Genomic DNA, 24,294 nt, shown 5'->3' with positions numbered 1-24,294 from the left:
ACAAGGAAGGGGGGGCAGCGCCCCCATTTCCTCTTTCCCCTCCTCCCTTTCCTTCTCCACCAAGGCAAGAGGGGGGAGTCCTAGTCCCGGTGGGAGTAGGACTCCTCCAGGCGCACCCCTAGGGGGCCGGCCACACCTCCCCCTCCCTCCTGTATATACAGGGGCAGGGGGGCACCCCATGACACACAAGTTGATCTTCGTGATCGTTCCTTAGTCGTGTGCGGTGCCCCCCTCCACCATATTCCACCTCGGTCATATCGTAGCGGTGCTTAGGCGAAGCCCTGCGTCGGTAGAACATCATCATCGTCACCATGCCGTCGTGCTGACGGAACTCATCCCGGACACCCTGCTGGATCAAAGTCCGGGGATTGTCATCGAGCTGCGTGTGCTGAACTCGGAGGTGCCGTACTTTCGGTGCTTGGATCGGTCGGATCGTGAAGACGTACGACTACATCAACCGCGTTGTCATCACGCTTCCGCTTTCGGTCTATGAGGGTACTTGGACAACACTCTCCCCTCTCGTTGCTATGCATCACCATGATCTTGCGTGTGCGTAGGATTTTTTTTGAAATTACTATGTTCCCCAACAGACATCATAATCTCCTGTATGTAAGAATATCATGTGCTACCACACCTTAGATGCTTTGGTGATCGATACAAGCTCTTCGGAGCCGTTGGATTTGTGACCCAACACCTCCTCGGTGGTTTGAATAGTTTTTTTGCTGAAAAGCCCCAAAAGAGTTCGGCCACTGCTTACAAGCACAAAGACTGCTCAGATGCCATTGGATCTCAAATCAAACGACCTCGAAGCTCGTATCACCGTAGCATCCAAGCTGCGATAGCACCTTATGTTTTCTCGCATGGGATAATATGAGGTGCTCCCGCACCGTAGATTCTGTGGTGATACGAGTTCATTGAGATCTAACGGCCCACAGTAGGAGGTTTGAATGTTTTTGCAATATACGGCTGATAGAGTTTGGGAAATGCGCAGAAAGTACAAGTACTACGCATGTGCCATCTGATCACTGATCATACGACCTAGATGCTCATATCACCGTAGCGGGTAATTAAGCTACGGGGAGCACCTAATATGAGTAAGAGGGAGCCGTTGGATCAAAGATGCTGCGGCACACACGAGGCCTGAATGTTTTATTTGCAAAAAAACCTTTGGAGAGTTTGGAAATTGCGCATAATTACAAAGACTACTCCCAAGCCATTGGATCTCACTTCCAACGGTGTAAAAACTCGTATCACCATAGCATCTAAGCTGCGGGGTGGATGTGATATTCTCTGCCGTTGTCAGTTTTGTTCGTAAACTTGCAAAATACGTCTAAGTCGTGCCGTTAATTGTCTAATACTACAAGAAATATGTCAACTTGTGACCACCACTATTGGTCACTGAAAGGTCACAAATTTCCATTTGCGACCTTTTTGTGACCAAAAACAGAAGGTCAAAAGCTGGCCGTCATAAACTGACTATAGCGACCTTTCTTCTGGAATGGTCGAAGACGTTTACGACCAAAATATTCCTACTGTGGCGTTTTGGTCACTAGCAACCTCCCCAGGCCACGTAGGCATCCAGCGTGGCAAGCTGATGTGGCACAAGATTCAGCCCGGTCCAATTCGGTTTTCTACATGGGCCTAGCCCAACAATTCGGCCTTTCTATATTTTTTTCCTGTGCTTTTATTAGCTACATGGGCTTGGCCCAAGAATTCGGCCTTTTTATTTTCTAGGCCATGGCCTTTTTTATTTTATTTTTTCCGAAAGAAGAGCCCACTAGTGAGATGGGACCCAGTTGTCAGGTTCTAACAAGTGGGTCCCAGTTGTCACTGTTATATTCTTTAGATCTCAATTTTCCAATAAATAAATACAATATTTAAATCCGAACAGAGAGAAAACAAAATGCTTCAAACAGAGCACGACTAATAAGGAAAAATATGGTACACATCACGAATACAATCAGAAAGAGTCAAACTTGGCACATTATTACAATCAAACTTGTTCATCCTGGTAACACAGCAAGGATGGTTCATCCTGGTAACACATTATTACAGAAAAATATGGTTCACATCAAGTTTACAATAAAAAAATGTTCACATCAGGTAACACAACTATCATAGTATAACTAGCTCCAATGCTTCTCCCAACTTGTTCATCCTGGACCACACGACAAAACATGAATGAAGGCCAGCATCTGCAAGTTATCAAGAAAAATGGTTAGAACAAGCAAAATGCAACATTCTTACCATTTAAGCATAGAAGAATAGGGTCAACAACATTTTGATCTTTGAAAATGAACCAGGATTTCAATCTTTGAACAGCAAAAAATTGATACAGTAGATCATTTGCGGTTTAAAACAACCCCTAAGGAGAGACATGTTGACACATTCATTTTGCAACACCTATAGAAATTGAACCTCATAAACATGCAATGTGGAATTTGTATCTCAAAGAAGTATACATACTTATCAGGTTTAATTAGCACATAAACATGCAATGTGGAATTTGTATCTCAAAGAAGTATACATACTTATCAGATTTAATTAGCACAGAGAAGCCAAATGCTAGTAACTCATGAGTAGTACACAAGACAGGATTCAGCAAAGTAAACAAGGTGGCTATAGTACAAAAGTAAGCTCATCACACGGAATAAATGAGTGGAACTACAGTACATCCTCTAAATTAGCATGTTCACAAGATTAAAAGTAAGCGCAGCATAAGCATATGAGTTTTGTTTGGTTGTTCGATAATTTAGAAAGAGGGGAGATGGGGCACAGAACTTTGAGGCACTGTTATGAGGTAGTGTCTGATGAAGGTTGCCCTTTGGGGCGGCAGCGGTAGCTCCGCCAAATGTAGCAGCAGCACCTCCGACTAGCACAGCGGCAAATACCAAGAAGAATGTCATGACAAAAGCAACACAAAAGGATTTTGTGATGGCGTACCTGAAAATAGCAGCAGTAGGTTAGTGTGGTTTATGTATATTTGCACAGCACACAGCATAACAGATAAACAAAGGCCAAGAACCCATAGGTGCCAGAAAACAAAAATCTTTTTAGACTAATGCCTATTCCATGCCATCTGATCTACAGCAGCAAAATTCACTACACAATAGTTATTTCATAGAAGAATGTTACTCCAGCAGTACAATTCACTACACAATAGTTATTTTATAGAAAAATGTTCCTCCATGTGCACCAAAAGCAACCAATGCAACTTTTCACTGAGCTTGCTGGGGAAAAGCAATGATGCTACAGACAATAAACCTACCTACACAGGGGCTTTCCAGCAGCACACCATGTAACAGAAACAATTCTAATATTTCATATCATCCATGTCATAATTAGAAAATGAGAAAATATAGTTCCACATAAGCAAGCAAATATAAAACAAAAACTAGTTGCATATATGTTTTGCAACAAACTAATTTGGAGCAGTAGCACTAGGGAGTAGGGAATGACAGCAGCAGCAGCAAATTTAGAGCAGTAGCACTTGGCATTTCACTAGATTCAGTCAAGCATGAATGTGAACTTAGAGCAGCAGCAAAATCAGGGAACGTGGGAGAGGTAGAGGGAGGCTTGACCATGAATTGCTGCTACCCCATGGTTGGGTATGTAATTGTCACCGCTCGTCCTTTTGGATGCCGAGGTCGGAGACGTTGGATCCGTGCGGGCATCCACCGCCTCCCATCCTTTCTGCCCAAGCTCCGGTCAAGGCTCCACCCTCGCGTCCGAGGTACCTACAGAGAGAGAAAGACTAAGATAGAAATCAGTGCTTACCTACAAAGATGAGATGGGGGTGGGGGAGAGGGAGATGGAGATGGATATGGCTTACCACCTATGCATGGGAGGGGAGGAAGAAGAACCCCTTCGCACGAGCCGAAGCAGACCATAGTAGATCGGAGAGAGCAAACTGCAGAGACCGCACGCACGAATCAGATGCGGTATGAAGGAAACCAGAAGAAGAGAAGGCATTCATCATTGAGGGAGTTGTTCAACTTTGAGCTATCTACAAATTTCTGCAAAACAAACAGAAAAAGGATTCATCATTTCTATACAAAAAGAATAGTCACATAGTTAGGAATTACGTTCTCCCATCAACAGCAAGGACACATATGACAGTTTTTTCATTTTCTCAATATAGGAATATAACCAAACGTCTTACATGTATGGTTGTACTGAAACAAATCTATTGGGCCATAACTCCATCAATAACTAAGCACAGCATAGGAAGTTCCTTATGGATAATAAGAATAATAAAGAGATTAAATCCGTTTCACATCTGAGCATGAAAACAAAGGGAAGTTTCACCAACAGTAGTAAGCGGATAAGTTTACTAATGCTAGAGTAGGCACTTGTAAAGGCATAAAGTAATTTTCTTTCACTGGAGACATTTTCCCACAGCCGGGCTCCTGGCAAAAAATATTGTCGCTCGCCGTGCACATGGGCATGCTTCCTCAAGGCAGCCACGTCGACGAAGGTCTTGCCGCAGTTGTCGTAGCTGCAGAGGAAGAGGATCTCCGTGGCTGGCTCGACCTTGCGTGGCTGCACCTCTGGCTCCTGCCCAAAATTATAAGGTTGTTCATACAAGGAACAAAATTAACAAAAATATAGTTTCTAGCGCCTCGGAGCTTCGATCTCCGCAACTCCTTTTCACAAGGGAAAAATCAGGATTTATCAGCAGCATCAGCTGAAAACCATGTCTGAAACTGGTTCAGTTGCCTATTTTCAATGCCAAGTTTCAGTCGGATTGATGCTGGCCACAAGACAAGAGGGCATTTGGGTTGGATTCTTGTGCTGTTCTGGACTAGCGTTTGCGTTGGACAGTGCCTACACGTAGGTAGATGGGGATATTTTTCGTCCAATCATCTGGCACAAATGTGGACTGAATACAGGTTTGTTTGACCATGACCAGAATACAAATGTACGCCATTTAGTTCAGTACCCAGAAACATCTACTAGTCCTACTTACAACAACAACAACAACAACAACAACAACAGTAGAGTATAGTCTCAAATTGTTTCTTTACTGATACATCAGCATTTGCAGATTATACAGGATGACAGCAGGAAAAAGTCTAATGGTAATAACATACACAAACATCAAAGAAGGCATTGCAGACTACGAGAGCTTTTATTCTAGAGGCAGAGTTAAGATGGAACCGAGGCTAGCGACAAGATCCGGAGGGGGGGAGGGGGGCAGACCTTGAGGGCGTGGTGGTAGAGCTCCTGGCGCCGAAGGCGGCGGATGCAGACTGCCGAGGAAGCCGTCCACCTCCTCGCGCACCGCCTGCGACGTCGACCCCCGCCGGAACAGCCACCCCTAGAGCGCCTCCTCCACGTACTTCTTGGGAGACCGACGCGCCAGGTCCGTCGCCGTCGTCGGCGTTGCCATCGCGCGGCCGGTGGCGTGGTTGGGGCAGTTGGCGACGAGGAGGAGCGCACCAACGAGGCCCGCGGGCGTCGGGGCCTCCCCCGCCGGTTCGGAGAGCGGCACGGAGAGCGCGGATGGCGACAAGGTGGTCGTGGAGCGGGTGGTCGGCGGGGAAGGCGAGGAGCGAGTCGAGGAAGAGCCACACCGGCGACAAAGGCGACGCGTCGCCCGAAACCTAGCCACGGGTGAGGGTTCCAAGTGAGTGGTAGAGGGCGCGAGAAATGGATCTGGCTGGAGGGGAGGAAAGAGCAGCACGAGGGGAGCCTGGGGGTGTGCTGCACGCCGGCGAGAGCCGCCTCTACTCGCCAGAATCGGGTGCGGCGTGAAGGAAGGATGGCTCCGCCGCCACCAGGTTTGGACGAGGGGGGCGAGGGAGGAGGGGCGATGGGGGATGGGTCTAGGGTTTGGGCTGTGGGTGGGGTATCTCTTTTTCTTTTTTTTCTGTCGACAGATGGATGGATGGATGTGGGATGGAGAGATGATGGATGGATGGATGGATGGACGCCATGTCATCAATCTGTGAGAAGGGTCGTGATTGGTTCGGAAAAATAGTGATTTAAAATAGTTTCCAAGTACTAAAAATAGAGGGATTTTGTGAAGTAACTATCAAAAATATTTTTCAAAAGGGCACCACACAAATTTTCACTAGAGTTAGACCATATTTTATGGATAAGGACCAATTTGTATGCATTTATGATCTTTCTAGCTATTTTCAATCATTTTCTGAGTGGCAAAAATGAGTTTTTTTTGTGAAGAACCTACCAAATATTTGTTACAAAATTGGATTCCAACAATTTTCTAAAATACTAGTCCATATTTAATATAGAACTGACAAAATGGTTGGGTGTTGAAAGTTTTGATCCACCTCTGGTGAAAAAGACAAATTTTCGCCGATTCAGCTGGAAGCGGGTGAAATTTGAACTGTAGCTACCTCGTAATTTGCTCTTTATTTTTTCCAAAAAACATTTCTAAGTACATAAGTATCTATTTAATCAGAGAAACACCAAAAAAATCCAACATTCAACCACTAGCTAGAAACGGACACTCCCGCCGTTTTGACCGCATTTCGAAACGGGCATAAAAAATTAAAAAAAAATCAAAAAATTGGAAAACCTTCGCATTGTGTCATTATATGTGACCAAGTTTCCAGGAAAAATAATAAACTTGTAATACAGAAATTATTTTATAAAAGTGTTCTCATAAATGAGCTATCATGTGTGAAGATTCATGGATTTCAACCCAAACGCTCAATCTCATGGCCACATTCATGGCACAGTTTCTTCAAATGATCTCATATTGTGCACAAGGGTGAATATTGGAATTCCAAACAATGTTGCCAAAGGGAGTTTTCATTTTCTTTGCACGGAAAATTCATTTTCCATTTTTCGAGTGCCCGGAATGAGGGTTTTTTGTGAAGGACCTACCATATATTTGTTGCAAAATTGTACCAAATAATTTTTATAAAATACTAGGACATATTTAATGCACAACTGACAAAATGGTTGGGTGTCAAAAGTTTTGATCCACCTCTGGTGAAAAAGACAAATTCCCGCCGATTCAGTTGGAAGCGGGTCAAATTTGAACTGCAAGCTGCCTCATAGTTTGCTATTTATTTTTTCCAAAAATCATTTCTAGGTATATAAGTATCTATTGAATCAGAGAAACATCAAAAGTTTTCCAAGATTCAACCACTAGCTAGGAACGGACACTCCCGCCGTTTTGACCGCATTTCGAAACGGGCATAAAAAATTCAAAAAAAAATCAAAAAATTGGAAAACCTTCGCGTTGTGTCATTATATGTGACCAAGTTTCCAGGAAAAATAATAAACTTGTAATACGGAAATTATTTTAGAAAAGTGTTCTCATAAATGAGCTATCATGTGTGAAGATTCATGGATTTCAACCCAAATGCTCAATCTCATGGCCACATTCATGGCATAATTTGTTCAAATGATCTCATATTGTGCACAAGGGTGCATCTTGGAATTCCAAACAATGTTGCCAAAGGGAGTTTTCATTTTCTTTGCACGGAAAATTCATTTTCCATTTTTTGAGTGCCCGAAATGAGGTTTTTTTGTGAAGGACCTACCATATATTTGTTGCAAAATTGTACCAAATCATTTTTATAAAATACTAGGACATATTTAATGCACAATTGATGAAATTTTTGGGTGTCAAAAGTTTTGATCCACCTCTGGTGAAAAAGACAAATTCCCTCCGATTCAGTTGGAAGCGGGTCAAATTTGAACTGCAGCTACCTCATAGTTTGCTCTTTATTTTTTCCAAAAATCATTTCTAGGTAAATAAGTATCTATTTAATCCGAAATACATGGTTTGATGGCGAGACATCGAGGTTTGGATGGTGGCCGAGGGCCCCAACTCTAGAGCGCGTAAGCTCGCATGCCCGCCGCGTGACCGTGGCGTTGCCATGAGTTCTGGGCGGCCTAGGCATGTCTAGTGGGTTGGGCACTCCCCAGGTAGGTGCTAGGAAGAAAATCACAACATAAGATTCTCACGAGGAGACCGATCGATGCTCAAACATGAATAAGCAGCCAAGTGTTTGATTTGCGGTACGGGAAATGCACATGGCTAATGGGCGTGGGTTTTGGCTGAGGATGATCAGTTACTAAGAAGACCGTCTTCACCAATTTTCACCTCAAAAGGAGGAGCCTAGGTGGTACTTGCTTTACAAAGTACCACAATGGACATAAATACAAATGTTGAAGCTGGGCTCAAAATAATGAATGGATTGAGCTGGCATTTGGTGGAGGATGGTTATTTGGGCATAGGAAAGCACTGTAGAAAATGGATACCATTTGGACATGCCAAAGTGGTACTCCCTTCACAAAGTGCTGCTCTGAACAGAATAGGAAAATGAATATTTTTGAATTATTTTTGAACTAGGCAAGGAATGTTTTTGACATATTTGATGAAGATATGATCCAAAACATTTATGAGAATTTTTTGGGAATTTTTGGAATAACAGAAATATAGGTTGCTTCACAACCTACGGCAAAAACTGCCACATGGACATGACACATAGGCAAAACTGATGAGATGGCGCCTAGTCATCACAACCCACCACAATCTACAAGGCTATGACCATCTATATTGGTCATTAACAACTAGAAATAAGGCAGCGGACTAGCACTGTTTGCTTTGTGACCATTTCGTGTAAGGAAATTACGACCTTTCTGACCAAAATGGTCGCAATGGTTTAGGGTTTGGAGCCCCCCGAACAGCTTTTGACCAATTGGTCTGAAATGGTCGTAGATCTATGACCAATTCTTCCAGGGTCACTCACAGAAGGTCACAAGTTGACATATTTCTTGTAGTGTAACCGCGCAAAGTGTTTGTTCAAAAAAAAACATCCTACACTGAAATATCGGAACAACACACGGGGGTCCCACTTGTCATTAATCAAATTTGGACCTAAAACTAACAAATCTGAAAGACGAGATTTGAACTGGCAACCTGTACTACAAAGCGTAAGTCGATAGCCTAAAACAACAATAGTCGTTGGCTTTGTCCCATTACTTGATTTTATACAGTATTACGTTGAGTAGAGTAGAGGGAGTGCCTTGTCAACACGTGCATGACCGTTGACTCACTTACTGGTGGGTCCTAGGTCTGTGATCTCAATCTCTCTTCTCTCCATTGTTTAAACTTTGCACGGGCACACACGAAGAGCGGCGCTAGCTTGCCGTGGTGTTATTACAACTAAAAAAGCTTGGAAAATAGAAGAATCGCCTAGAACAAGAGACGTTGTGGCTGGTCGATACGGAGCTAACCACATCTATCCTCCGTGCCACGTTTGCATGATGAAGCTGTGTGGCTAGTGGGCTGTTTTCGACCGATTGGTTGGGTCCCGAGGTCGAACCATAGGTACTACGTCTGATACAGTATATTTTTACACGCACATTTTTCCTCCGTGCCGAGACATGGCACACCCTACCGTGCCGTTTTGGGGTCCTCCCGGGTGGTGCACGCATATATTCTTCCTGCCGTGGGATGCCCTACCGCGTGTTTTCTGGGTCCTCCTTGTTCGTAGCGCTGAAGCAAGTAGATGAGTCGTCAAATCATGAAAGACCACCTTTCCCGCCGAGTACATCTGTGAAGCACAATGGCTAGCTAGTTGGACTAGTTCGACCGATTAGCTAAGCCGCTGCCACATTTGTTTTTTCAACCCTTTTTTTATCTACATGCTGCCAGGTAAATTTAAATATCCACCGCAGCGTTGCTCTGGTGTTTGGGTGCGGAAGGATTTTTAATTTTTGGATTGACGGGAGCAGGCGCAGCAGGATTTTTAATTTTTTGATTAACGGGAGCAGGCACGGCAGCAATTAGTCACGATGACTCCGCCTATAAAACCCACTGCTCCCTGATGTGAGAAGTTGTCGACTCATGTTTTACCGTGGTGAAAACCAAAAGATTCCCCGCTCCTCGGCTGGCTCCCTCTGCCTTCCCATAGATTGCATTGCCTTTCAGCCGTTTCTCCCCCTTTGCTTCCTCTCCCAATTGCTTCTACCTGGTGCCATGGCGGCGCGGTAGATCATGCAGTCCGAGGTGAGGCGCCTGACACAGGAGCTCCATGCCAAGGATGCGGAGCTCAGGGCCAAGGACGTGGAGCTCCGTGAGCTCAAGGAGGAGACGAGTGCCATGCCCAAAAGTGGGTCGAGAAGGGAACTTTTGCTCCCATCCCGTGCACCCTTCATATACCCTGCCTAACACTATTCATGCTTCTTATGGTTCATGTTTCATGGAGTACTGTAGCACCGTACTCTCCGTGCGCTGTAGACCTAGTTCTGTTAACATTGATATCATCGTTCATTCTCGACCGGACAGTCGAAAAAGCGGTACTATGTTACATATAGGAGTAGTCGACATGCGCACAACATCATTTGTTATCGTCATATCTTACTACACTAGCAACAAGATTGTGTAGTACTGACGTATGAACCACTGCACATGCCTAGTAGTAGGAGCACTGTGTATGTTCAAATGGCTGCCGTGTTTCACACTCCTCCGTAGTAAGAGTGGAAATGCTTGTTGTAATCATTTTTTCTTCAGAAAAATAGTGGGCACGCTCTACCGTGAGGATCCTCCTCTAGCCATGCACTAAATTACTCACTTTCACCAATGTGTGGGACAGCCAGCACCTCGGTCCACCAGCCATACATTAAATTACTCCGTAGTAGAGTGATGGTAGACTACCCCGATCGAAGCGCCGCAGTAATGCCCAATGAGCCGTCAAATCACAAAACCCCCTCCTTTCCAGCAGTAAGTTGGACGGATGAAGCAACCATCATTTCACTCTTCTCTCTCAGCTTCCTGTCTTGAAGAAAACCCCCACTCGCTTCTTTACTCCCTCATCTCGTTCCTCCTTTCACTCTTCTCTCTCAGCTTCCTCTCTTGGATGGACGCTGGAGCACCGGCCGACGTGATGTCTATGGCTCTGGCCAAAACCGTCGAGGCTCATGGTACGAAGAAGTGTAAGCACCCCGCCGAGACTACCGCAGACAACCTCAAAGCCATCGCCCTGTCCAAGTCCCCCTCTCCGAGATTCCTCATTAAGCAAGTCCAGGTAATGTCTCTTGTTGACGATCTTTTTCTCGATCTTGATCGTGTTTTTTCATCTAACACGCAGTACTAGTACTGGTAGTACAACTTTCTGGGTGATCTTGCATGTGATTTTAGTGTGCCAAATGACGGTTCTAAATTCCTCTTTTGACCAAAACATGTGAGAGGTTGACACTGATTTCTTATAGATTACTTTCAACTACTCCCTCTGTCCCAAATTTCTTGTCTTAGATTTTTCTAGATACAGATGTATCTAATACTAAAATGTGAGTTGATACATCCGTATCTAGACAAATCTAAGATAATAATTTTGGGACGGAGGGAGTACTTTATGAACATCAATGCTACCTTTGATGAGTGTATATTTGCCTCAGTAACTTGTGTTATGGATATAGCAAGTAATCCCTCTGCTCTCATGCCTTTGAAGACATGTTCTAGTGTCTTTGTTCACTCATTTCTGTGCGTATATGTAGTCATATATGGAGTATAATATCGAAAATCATCTTATATTTCTGAATGGAGGTAGTAATAAAATATGGTTTCTGTTTGAATTAGAACCAGATCCACGGTGGAGATGAAGTTCTCAAAGTCATGCCGTGTGAACTGGAAGACCCGGGGATGAGTTCTACTGCTAAACTATCTAGGTGTTGTGTCCTTGTCGCCATGTGTCCTGAACCAGTGTTTTCCTGTAGCATTGTTGTCAGGCGTGTTCTCGAGGCTGTAATTGACTACAACAATTTCCAGGTTGTGCCTTCGATTACGAAGGGTGTGGTTCTTGTAAAGCTTCCCAACAAATCTGATGCGGCCTGTCTTCATCATCATGTTGATGAGTAGAAAGACCACTCTGTTAGGTTCTCCAAGGTTGACGAGATGGTGATGGTGCATGTAGACATCTCTCACGAAGTCCATGGCCTAGTCAGTTATGCAGGGTTCATCCCATAGGTCGGTGGCAAGAAATAGTCTGCAGAGTTTAATTAGTGCAACTTTGCTTGTCTGTAGTAAGTACTATTGTTCAGTACTTAATTTGTGTTTGTGAACCCTGTATTGTTTATTAGCACTGCCTCCTTTGGTGTGTGGTCAGTCCTGAGAATGGAATATGTTAATGTCTGTCCACTCAATTCAGTCTGTATATTTTGAAGTATCCAGATCATCTTTTTTGTGAGGACGGTTTATCAATTATGGTTACACTCCAATATCTGTATGCATTGCAGGGTTTATTGCACCCACCAGGATTTCCAGTCCCATGGATGTTCGGTCCATACGATTTGTCACAACCTTTGGACTGTCCTGCTTGTGGGAGTAGGCGGGGGCCCTGCATGCCACCCGTAGTTAGACGATCAATCTTCTATTTAGTACTTCAACATAGTGATTTCCTGGTAAGGATTCACTCGTGTCACATCAAGTAAATCTTATTGATTTACTATCTAAATCTTATTGATTTAATGTCATGTTTTCTTTCTTTTCCTGCAATTTTACGATGCAGGTTTTGACATGTGACATTCATGACGGAATAAACCGTTTGGTTTGCTCTATGATGGCCATTTTTGCAGGTTTCACTTCTTATGTCGTGTTAGTAACGAAGGCACTGTCGATCACTTTTATTACTGGAAAAAATTGGATCAGTCTGTTGTCTGAGTACAAGCTGAATCCCTATGATGAACTGCAGTTTGGTTTAACAAAAACGCCACAATTAGTCCTTCTCGCGTTTAAAAGAAATGAAGAAAAAATTGGATCACGGTCACGGATCCTAGTCAAGTTAGAAAGCTGATCATAGCAGACCAGACACAATCGCCGCTGTCTCGCACATCGGTACCACCTTCAGCAATGGATCGAGCACCGACAGCTGCTCTAGCACTGACAACGGCAGTAGCTCAGTCTGATCCAGCTAAGGATTGGGCACCGACCGCATTAGCAGATCAGTCTGATCTACCGGAGGATCGGGCATCGACACCGGCACCTGCTCCGACACCGGCACCAGCTCTACAAGGAGCACCATCTCCGCAGCAGCAGCGGCTTCGGCACCTGCACCAACACTTGCACTTGCATCTGCTCCGGCCCGTGCAGCGGCAACCGAACGAGCAGTTGCACCAGCAATAGACTGTGCTGTAGTTCGCACTTCATATACCAAAGTCCTTACAAAAACCGACATGTCCACCTTCTTGGTAAGCACTGGCCACCCAAGTGCTTCGTTCTTTTTTCTTTCCATGACATTTCACATGATTCACTATGTCGATCCAACTATTTGGGTATGTCTTCTAGTTGCAAACAGAGAATTCCTAGAGCAACGAGGGAGTCGTTCAACAATCCGGGCAACCGCGGCGAAGTTTCTCTTACCATGTGCAGCCTTGGTGTGAATGAACCTGCTTAATATACCTAAGTACAAAGGATGGTTGCATGATGATTGATGCTAAAGGATGGTCAAGGTTCAAATATAAATAATATCGTGCGGTAGGGGATGATGTCAAAATCGAACTTTCTCGGCAAGGAGAGCTGGTCCAAATCAACTTTGAAATTCTTCAGTAGCAGCATGCAACTGCCGAACTGATCTATCCTCCGAGAGATTTTGATGTAATAATCTGGCATGGTGAAACAAGTGTCCTTTGTGTATAAGTAGTATGACAGTATTATTTATCACATGGTATATCGTTGATAGAGTTACAACTCTCATTGCTGGTTAGGAACTATCGTTCGATTTCATTCCAATAGCTGTCGTGCTTTATTCAATTTTGTGTATTCGCCTTGCGAAAGCATCTCAAACCAGCGCCATACCGATCGCATGTAATATGAAAAGCGCTGAGGTAGAACACATGGGTCCCCAAACATGCAGGGTGGGCCTACGGCCCAATGTCCTGAACCATGAGCCTATCTGAGTATTATATTCTCAGCTGAACCCCCATAAAAAAGCTGAACCCCTGTAATGCCTGTGCGTTGCACGTAACATCAAGATGCATTTGTATGAGTATTTTATCTTGTGAGAGAAAAGGATGAAAGAGGGAAGGCCTTATGTGCAAATGTCGAGAGGTGTGTGGGTACCTTTTCGCAAAATTGCCATAGTTTCCTTCTTATCCGTCAGATATAAATCGGACGACCTATATTGCAGGATGGCAGGCACACCATCATCACCAACTCGTCTATACTGTGTTGAAAACAACTCTGTTTGTTATAATTATATATGTTATATATATTCCCCTTGATTTTTCTTATGTATAAAGTTGTGATATAAAAGATTTGTATATTTCTTTACAGAGGGAGTATCTCTCTATCAAAAATATATTTATATGTAACTAGTTACTCCTGTCTTTCTACTTCCTTTCGCTGATATGTGGGGCAATCGGCAATAGGGTCCACATGCCATATGCACAAATTAGAGGGCACACCTGCACGGTAGACACACCCCGGTCGTAGCACCGCAGTAATGCCCAATGAGCCGTCAAATCCCAACCCCCCCCCCTTCCAACTTTAGCAGTAAGCTGGACGGACAAAGCGGCAATGTTTCACTGGGCCTGAATCCCCTTCTCCCTCATCTGCTTGTTCAGAGAAAACCCCCTCTCGGCGATTGCATAGGGTTTTCTCATGGAGAACTAGGTACGAATTCTTCATCCATCCCCGATAAATCCAAGTCCCTTGGTTGCAGGTAATCCTAGGATGGCAGCCGCCGCCGTTGATGCATTTTTCTTCCTACTGAATCTAGTGTGTTTCATTTGCAGTGCCCAAAGTGCGAGGACCCTACAGGTTTCTGTGCCCTCGGCGAGACGCCACACTTGGTCCTTCTCATCCTAACACAGGATTTCAAAACGCGCACAATATGTTCCTAGAATCCTCTTTTCTATCCGGGAGGGTGGGGTTTTTTTGAACATGTTGTCGACTAATTTGGAAATTTGGATTGCTATATTTGGATAAAAGGTACTACTAGTACGATGGTCAACACTGACTTGAAGGAGGAAGTTATTTCTAGATTTGGATAGGGAATACATTGTGTTCTCATATTATTTTTCCTACAGTGCATTATTTGCTCTGCCAGAACACATGTACTCAAGATGCTCGGCCTTGCCATAAATGAATACACTAGTTTAACGGTCACAGTGAAGACAAGCCATGGATATAAGTTCCGAGTTGGGTTCATGAACCAAGAAGATCGCTGCTTTTTTGATGGCCGAACTTGGATAAACTTTCTCAAGTATTACGGACTGAAAGTTGGTGCACGAATGTTGATGGAAATAGCAGAACCTGGTCTCATCTTCACTGCGATCTTCCACCCCGACGTCGTTCCAATTCTTCATCCATGTTAGTTTTGTATCTGTTTCTTGCCTGTTGCCTCGATTACTTCTTAATGCACCTATTCTGTCTAACTAATCACAATTTAACTTTAGAAGTAGAAACGAATCTCTCACGAAGATGCTACTTCTAACTAATATTTTCTTATAATTGGTGGCACGTGTAGGTTTTTTCAAAGTTAAGCAGGCTGCTCGTTTGTTATTCTGTCATAACTCGGCTATTACTGATGGCACTGAAGTTGACTGGGACGACATGCACAAGTTCCTACACTTTATTGATCGTCTTGAGGTCCTTGTGGGGCGTTTAAATGGTGTAAGGCCACGTGGGATATGTGTGCCACTACTGCACTAGTTGAACAGGTTCAACTGTGTCGAGAAACTTATGGTATGAGTTGTTTTCTGTTATATATGTTGTTCATAAACTATTGCTTACACACAATTTTACAGCTGTGATCTTGAAAGAAAAACTGCCCAGTTCTATTGTTCCTATATAGGTGCCTGGCCAGGGTAGGGTCAGACTTGCGCTTGGTCACAACATGATGTTTGTGTTGACATACTCCATTCCCCTGGAGGTGAAAAGATACTTATTCATGGGTGGTCTCAAGTAATGAAGGCCCGTCCATCTTGGAGAATAGGACAGAAGATTATGTTCATGCTTTTCCATGGCTCTAAAGCAAATATCCTGTTTATTGACCACATTGCGAGATCAAGCCGCTTTCAGAAGGTTGTGGATGCGCGGGGTGGCGCCTGAGCCTTGTCCTGGGGCTTGGCAGCCTCACCCTTGCTTAACTGTAGGCAAAGTAGCACTGTTCGAGGCGTGCTTTGTACGGTTGAACCTGTATAAGTACTCATACTGCTTTCAGCTTTGGTTGTTAAGTGCCCCTGCTGGTTTCAGTTAAGGTTGTTAAGTACTCCTGCTGCTTTTACAGTCTGTCGTGTTTCTTCAGTCATGTCTTCCTCCAGCCGCCAAAACCAAACCAGCGCCGGCGGGGCCGCCTGCTTCCGCCTCCCACGGCTGGCTACGCCTCAGCACCCCACCGTCTCCTAAATCATTAACGCCGACAACCTACGCGTGCTTTGGTGCGCCCGCCGCGGCGCCGCCCTCTCGCATTGTCAACATGGTAAACAAACAACAGGAATCGGCAGAAGCACGTGGAGAGGATGACAGTAGGGGCCCACCATGTCAGCATATGGAAAAATAAAATGCTTCCTCCTAGTGTTTTCCTGACATCTGGGACCCACAACATTGTGAGCGTATATAGTCAATAGACAAGAGAACAACACAAGATCGGCTGACAACTGGGACGTAGCTGCTCGAGCCGTATTTTTTTTGTTATTGCTGAGATGGAGCATGGTTTGAACTGGGATGTGGCCCGTCTAGCCCAGGCTTATATTTTATGTTCACCATGTGACCAGCCCAGCTATTTTTTCTTTGTGAAAATGAGCCCAGTTTTTTTTCTAAAGAATACCCAATCAAGGCCTACTTATTTTTCTATGCCCTGATGGGTTGCAACTCTTTCAAGATGCCTGCAAATCTTGAAAGTAATATGAAATGGGTTGTAAATATAAAAACATATGACAAATTGGCAATTACTTTATAATTTCTGAATTTTTTCACATTTTCAGACTCCTATTTCACTGGACATTAACCTAATTTAAATATATCTTCAAAGTACTTTAAATCTGGCTCGACATTTTGGTATTAAAAATATTGGTATCTATGGTAGGGTGCGTTGACTGCAAATTAAAATTTCTTACGCGTAGAACAACCAAGAACATGCTACGGGAGATGGATCACAAATTGTTACCACTAGACACGTAGTGTCGTGCAGCGTAAGAAGAGTTGGGGCAGCGCGTTCGCGTGGATCGTCTCCTCCTCGTCTGATCTCCCTCGAACAGTCGGTCGACCGATCTCACATACAAGTTCGCCTGAGCGGCGCAGGTGCACCACCTCTAACGGTATCCATGCGTGCAGGAGGAACACCGTGCGGTGGACTGCTAGGTCTGATCACACAGTCGGCGGCGAGTGGAGGTGGCTATTCGCAACACATGCAAACCCTAGTCACAGCGTTGAAGGGATCCATCACATGAGTGTGCCGGACCTCCACTTTATATAGGTGTCCGTCGCAGGCTCAACACTTGGGCCTCACACGGACCCTAAAGCCCAAAGTGTACTCGGTCACGTTCCTAGTCCAGTTCAGATCACATCCGACCAGTGTCCTACGAACCAACCTCGTAGGTTCCTTCCCTTAAGCGCGCGACCCCTTAGGTTCAAGTCGGCTTGGTCACAGTTCGGATCACCTCCGACCTGCACGGTTGGTAGCGGCCTCTAGCAAGGCGTGCCGACCACCAAGCAAACTATGAAGCTGGTTAGGCGAACCTGTACAACGTGTCACACTTTTGTTCCCTTTGCCTCACGATATATGTTGTCGGGCTCAAGGCGAGACTGTCATCCTTGGGCTAGCCCGACCTCTTTCTCGTTCCAGTGATCCCGACCACTACCCAGATTATCTCATAATCCTTGTCGCGTGGCCATGCTTATCCTGGTCGGATCACGCGAGGGGCCCAGAGTATATCTCTCCCGATCGGAGGGACAAATCCCATCTTGCTCGACCATGTCTCGCAGCATGGGGCTGGACATACCCGAAATCTACCTTTGTAACTACTCGGTCATGGAGTAGCGTTTGGTCGGCCCAAAGCAAGTCTGTCACCATCCCGAGTACATGTGTCAGCTCAGGTCTTAGGACATAGAACGTATGTTGTACTAGAGACTCACAGGTGACATATCACTGCGTCTCATAGTTGGGTCTATCCGACTCGGACCTTATCTCGACTCGGATCCGACTATGTTGAATCCGACCACACCTTTCCAAGTCCATATTATCCGTTAGCATCCAATGCTCCATGGCTAGTGAGACCAAGCTATTGACCATGTCATATGCTAGTCTAATCGGCTGCGCATCCACACAACCCTTTCGACTAGGGACCTTTTAGGATAGTCATCATACAATCCATAGTCCCACAAACAAGTCACGTACTTGCTGATACACATCATTGATAATATCCAAGGACTATCTTTATTAATAAACACATAGGAAATATCATCATACATGATTGCCTCTAGGGCATATCTCCAACAAAAAATAGTTTGGAACCCACAGAAATATGCGAAATTGACCCTGGCCAACAAAAACACGATTGCAATAAATTGCATAAGAAGTTTCCATAAGCCATATATAAATTATTAAAAAAAAGAGGGAGTGGTCTGACTTGTGGGCCTGTTTAGTTGACGCGTATGCAAGATTGTTTTAGTTATTATATACGCCAACAAATGATTCTAGCAGACGTAACCGTTGGATGTCAATCCAACGGCCGTCGTGTTTCTTCAATCTCTGATCTTCTTGCTCCAGCCGCCAAAGCAGCGCCGGCGGGACCACCTGCTCCCGCCTCCCGTGGTCGTATGTGCTGCCGCGCAGGCCTCAACGCCCCCTACTACTCCCACCGCTGGCCAGGGCATCCCTCCACTCACCCACACCCCCTGTTATTATGCGGCGACGACAGCCTCACACCGTAGTCGAACCGGTGAACTCTCGTACTTCTCTCCGCGCGGGCTTCCACTACCGCGTCTTCTCCAGCTCCGCATTGTCCCCTTCCTAGGCCTCGCCGTCGTCCACCGCCGTGGTGCTCTCGGTGCAGCTGGTCAATGTGGTCAACGACCGATTTCCATCTGAAGAGTACTGTACGTGGAGAGGCTAACAGTTGGGTCCACTGCAGCCACAAGGAAGTGCCTCCTTATTACGCGGAAAATAATTATTCCTCCACCTGACAGCAAGGGCCCACTGGACGGGCCACCAGTATTTCACGAAAAGGCCACCAGTATTTCACGAAAAAAACATTTCCCCCTGACTGCTGGGACCCACCGGACGGGCCACCGTATTTCATGAAAAAACGTTCCCCCCACTGTTAGCTCAGACCCACCGGAAGTGCCTCCTTATTATGTAAAAAAATGAATACCCCTTGCTAGTTGGGACCCACCTTGGTGGGAGGCTGACTTGTGGGCCTACTAAGTTGACTGGGACGGAGGCCTTTGTCAACTTTAGTCAATATATGAACGATTCTAGCTCCAGTAACCGTATGATGTCCATCCAACGGCCATAGTGCTTCTTCAACCTCTGGTCTTCTTGCTCCAGTCGCCCAAAGCAGCGTCGGTCGTGCCGCATGCTCCTGCCTCCCATGGCCGGTTGTGATGCCGCGCAGGCCTCACCGCACCCTACTACTCCCACCGCTGGCCAGGCCATCCCTCTACTCACCCACAACCATGTTATTCTGCAGTGACGGCAGCCTCACACCGCAGCCGAACGAGTGAACCCTCATACTCCTCTAGGCGTGGGCATCCACTGCCGCGTCTTCCCCGGCTCCGAGTTGTCTCCTTCCTAGGCCTCGCCCTCGTCCACCGCCCTGGTGCTCTCGGCGCGGCGTGGTCAACGTGGTCAAGGAACGACTTCCATCGGACGTGGAGTGTACGTGGAGAGGCTGACAACTGGGTCCACGGCCACAGCAAGGAAGTGCCTCCTTATTATAATGATTCCTCCACCTGACAGCAGGGACCCACCAAACGGGCCACCGTATTTCATGAAAAAAACGTTTTCCCCCTGACTGCTGGGACCCACCAGCTACATCTTCGCACGCAAGGAAGTGCGTCCGAAAAAAAAACGATTCGCCCCCCCCGACTGCTGGGACCCACCAGCTACATCTTCGCACGCGAGGAAGTGCGTCCGGGCAAAAAATAAAAAACGATTCGCCCCCCTGACAGCTGGGACCCTACATCTACATCTTCGTACGCAAGGAAGTGCCTGACAGTCAGGACCCACCTGGTCGAAGCGTACGTAGCGCTGTCATTCTGGTCACGAACGTGTACGTACATACTGGTGGATGTAGATTCGCGCACATGTCATAGTAGAGGCGCGCACATAGCATGTACACGTACGTACAGTGGCCAGTGTGCAAGAAAGAAAATATGGCCATGTACATAAATACGGGCGGGGTCTCGAACGCCTACTCGGGCATATATACGTACGACCAGGGCTTGTGTACATGGCTGGGTCAGAACGGAGAAACAACGTCGTCATCATGTTCATGGGGGGCCTACCGGCTGGGTCGGAACGGAATGCGTCATTGTGTTCATCGGGAGTGCTCGGACGGAACAGGCGATGGAAACGAGACCTGGCGTACCGCAGAACAGAGGAAACGGCCTTGTGTTCGACCGACCACGTTCGAAACGGGATCCTGTTCATCGGGAGGGGTCTGGCGTACCGTAAAATGGAGGAAATAGACTTGTGTTGGACCTCCTACGGTCGAAACTGGGGTCCTGTTGATCAGGAGGGGTGTGGCGTACCGCAAAACAAAGGAAATAGACTTGTGTTGGAGCGCTACGGTCGAAACGGGGGTCCTGTTCATTGGAAGGGGTGTGGCGTACCGTAAAACGGGACTCCACAAGATACTGTTCATCTCCACCGTCGACCTCCTCCAGCCTCCATGGGCTACTGTTCATCCACCATCGACCTCCTCCAGCCTCCACGGGCTCCTGTTCATCCATGGGCTCCTTTTCATCCAGCCTCCACCGCGCGCTACTCCACCGGCTACTGTTCAACCACCCCTCTCCACGGGCTCCTGTTCAACCACCCCTCCACAGGCTACTGTTCATCCACCCCTCCATCTTCTACTGTTCATCCAACCCTCCACGGGGTTGTCCTGTTCATCCAGCCCTCCACGAGGTCCTGTTCATCCAGCCCTAACCGGCTCGATCGATCGGGGTCCTGTTCATCCAGAGGCAACGCCACGAGGTGCTGTTCATCCACCCCCACCGCTCACTGTTCATCCAAACCCCCCCGCAACGCTCACTATTCATTCAAACCCCCTGCAACGCTCACTGTTCATCCAGAGGCAGCATCGATTGGCTTCAGTTAGCAGCAGTAGCGAAGGAACCGCTCGATCGCTTAGGCTCAGTAACGCGTAGCCTGCAGTGCAATCGCTCGGGTTCAGTTAGAGCCCAACGCCTTGCTCAGGTTCAGTTAGAGCCAACGCCTCACACACATGCGCGTACGTGTATGAGAGAAACGCGCATCGCTCGGCCCCTGGCCTCCCACCGTAACAGGGAACTCGCCGATATTTTCCTCGCCCTCGCTTCTACCATGATTTTTTCCGTCATGGATGGCCTAAAGAATGTCATGCAGCTGCATCTCTGGCCCGCCCATGACGAAAAGCCCATTTTCTGTCATGATTTTTTGTCATAGAAGTAGGAGCCCACCACATCTATGATGATACCGGGTATTGTCACAATTATTGTCATACAAGTGTCACAATTATCGGCCCAAAATGTCACGGATGTGTCTTTTTTTTTGTATTGCAATGGAAGTGGTGAACCCCTTTGTGATGGTGTCTAGATTGGATATGGTGGTTCTAGACTTTGCGGCGGCTGGAATTAATTTTCTTCGACTCCCCTAGGGTTTCTGGAATCTTGGGGTATTTATAGAGCAAGGAGGCGGTTCAGGGGGCACCCAAGGAGGGCTCAACTCACCACCGCGCGCCTGGGCCTCCTGGCGCGCCCTGGTGGGTGCTGCTCCCCTCGAGCCACCCCCCAAGTGCTTCCTTGGCCCACTGGATGTCTTCTGGCCCAAAAAATCCTCCAGGATTTTTGCTGCGTTTGGACTCCTTTTGATATTGAATTCCTGCGATGTAAAAAACATGCAAAAAATTATAACATGATTATAAAACATCCAAGAATGATAATATAACAGCATGGAACAATAAAAAATTATAGATACGTTGGAGACGTATCAGCATCCCCAAACTTAATTCCTTCTCGTCCTCAAATAGGTAAATGGTAAAAACAGAAATTTTGATGTGGAATGCTGCCTAACCTGTTCATTACATTTCTTTTCTTTATAGCATGGACATGTGGACTTTTATATGATTCAAAGCAATTGTCTAGTTTTGACATGAAGAATTTAGTACTCAAGCATATCAACAAGCAACCATGTCTTTCAAAATATCAACACTAAAGCAAGTTATCCCCCTAGCCCATTATGCTTAATCGTTGATCCATTCATGAAACACACTCGAATATTAGCTACACTCAATTCTCAAATACGATCATAGTGCCCCTTAGTTGGTGCTTTATAAGAGAAGATGGAGACTCAAATTCAAAATAAAAATTGCATAAGTAAAAGAAAGACCCTTCGCGGAGGGAAGTAGGGATTTGTAGAGGTGCCGCAACTCAAAGCTTAAATTGAGAGAGAGAAAAATTTTGAGAGGCATACTTTTCCCAAAAATGAAAACGACTTAGATATCTCAACACTATCCATGCTAGAAACATAATAGGCGGTTCCCAAACAGAAAATAAAATTTATTCCTTTTTCCACCATTACTTTCACTTTCCATGGCTAGCCGAATTCACAGTTTCCCTCCACACCAACACTTTTCAAGAAATTTATTATTTGACAACATAAAGTAAATTCTTTATTCATCTCGAGACTAGGCATCCCTAATACCTTTGATGTACTCTCTTGCAATGACAAGTGAGTAAACACTCATAGTGAGAATAACACATCTAGCATGGAAAGTATTGGTCACCCTTCACAGCCTCGCGAGCGGTAGAGCATACAAAAGAGAAATTTATTTTGAAAATTAGAGATGACACATGTAAATTTGCTTAGAGTGACATGGAAATACTGCATATATGTAGGTATATTGGACTCATATGGCAAAACTGGTTTAAAGGGTTTTGGATGCACAAGTAGTGATCATACTTGGTGCAAAATGAAGGCTAGCAAAAAGATTGAGAAGCGAGCAACCAAAACGCAAAAATCTCGTACCCAAGCATTAAGCATACACTAGTGCAGAACCGAGCTATAGCCCCGGTTCGTAAGGGGCTTTAGTGCCGGTTCTGTAACCGGCACTAAAGGGTGAGGACTAAAGGTCCCCCCCTCCCTTTAGTACCAGTTCGGCTCGAACCGCAGCTAAAGGGCCACCACGTGACACGAACCAGGCCCGGGTGTGGGGAGAGCTTTAGTACTGGTTGGTGTTACCAACCGGTACTAAAAAGTTTGGTTTTATTATTTATTTTTCCTTTAATTTTGTGTTTTCCATTTGATTCTTTTTTGTTTGCTGGTATTTTACGGTACTACATATTGTACACGTTATGCATATATATAAATGGAATTTCTCGTAGAACCGATTATATATATATATATATATATATATATTTATATATATATATTTATATATATATATATATATATATATATATATATAGTGTTACTATTCATCATCCAGGGTGCAGAATAAGTTATTCTTCACCCGAGGTAATCTTATGATCGCTTCCTAAATAAATTACGTTTGAAATTCAAATAGTTACATTCTTATTGATTCACTACGTCAAATTTGGCTTAAGAAAATAAAAATGTAGGTCATAAGACAAAAAAATTTGTAGTTTATGTATATTTTACACTATGTTTTTACGTTTGTAAATTTACATAACATAAAATATTTTTTACGGCGACTATATGTTTTCTTACAGTCTCTTTTTACATTAGAAACAAGAAAAAAATTACGGAACGTAAAATTACGGTGCATTGATGGTAAAATAGAGGGGGGTGAAGAATAACTATTCATCATCTAGGGTGACGAATAGTCAATCCCTCTATATATATATATATATATATATATCCTAATGTCTCACAACCGCACCATTAATTCACACATACACGACCTATATAGGCACCGATCTGGTTTTCCCGAATTTCTGAACCAACCTCCGATTCAAAAAAAGAAAAAGAAAAACCCACCACCCCTGCCCTGACTCGCTTCCCTAACCCACCCGCAACCTCTCCCCCCGAGCCCCTCATCCCGCCGCCGCCCTCAGATCCCGCCTCCACGATCCCTTCCCGGAACTCCGCACCGCGCGCGCCCTCCCCGGAGCCTCGACGGGATCCTCCCATGGACGCCGAT

This window comes from Triticum dicoccoides, chromosome 4B (assembly GCF_002162155.2).
Source record: "Triticum dicoccoides isolate Atlit2015 ecotype Zavitan chromosome 4B, WEW_v2.0, whole genome shotgun sequence".
Taxonomy (NCBI): domain Eukaryota; kingdom Viridiplantae; phylum Streptophyta; class Magnoliopsida; order Poales; family Poaceae; genus Triticum; species Triticum dicoccoides.
The sequence above is the reverse complement of the archived record's forward strand: the minus strand, read 5'-3'. Positions refer to the sequence as shown.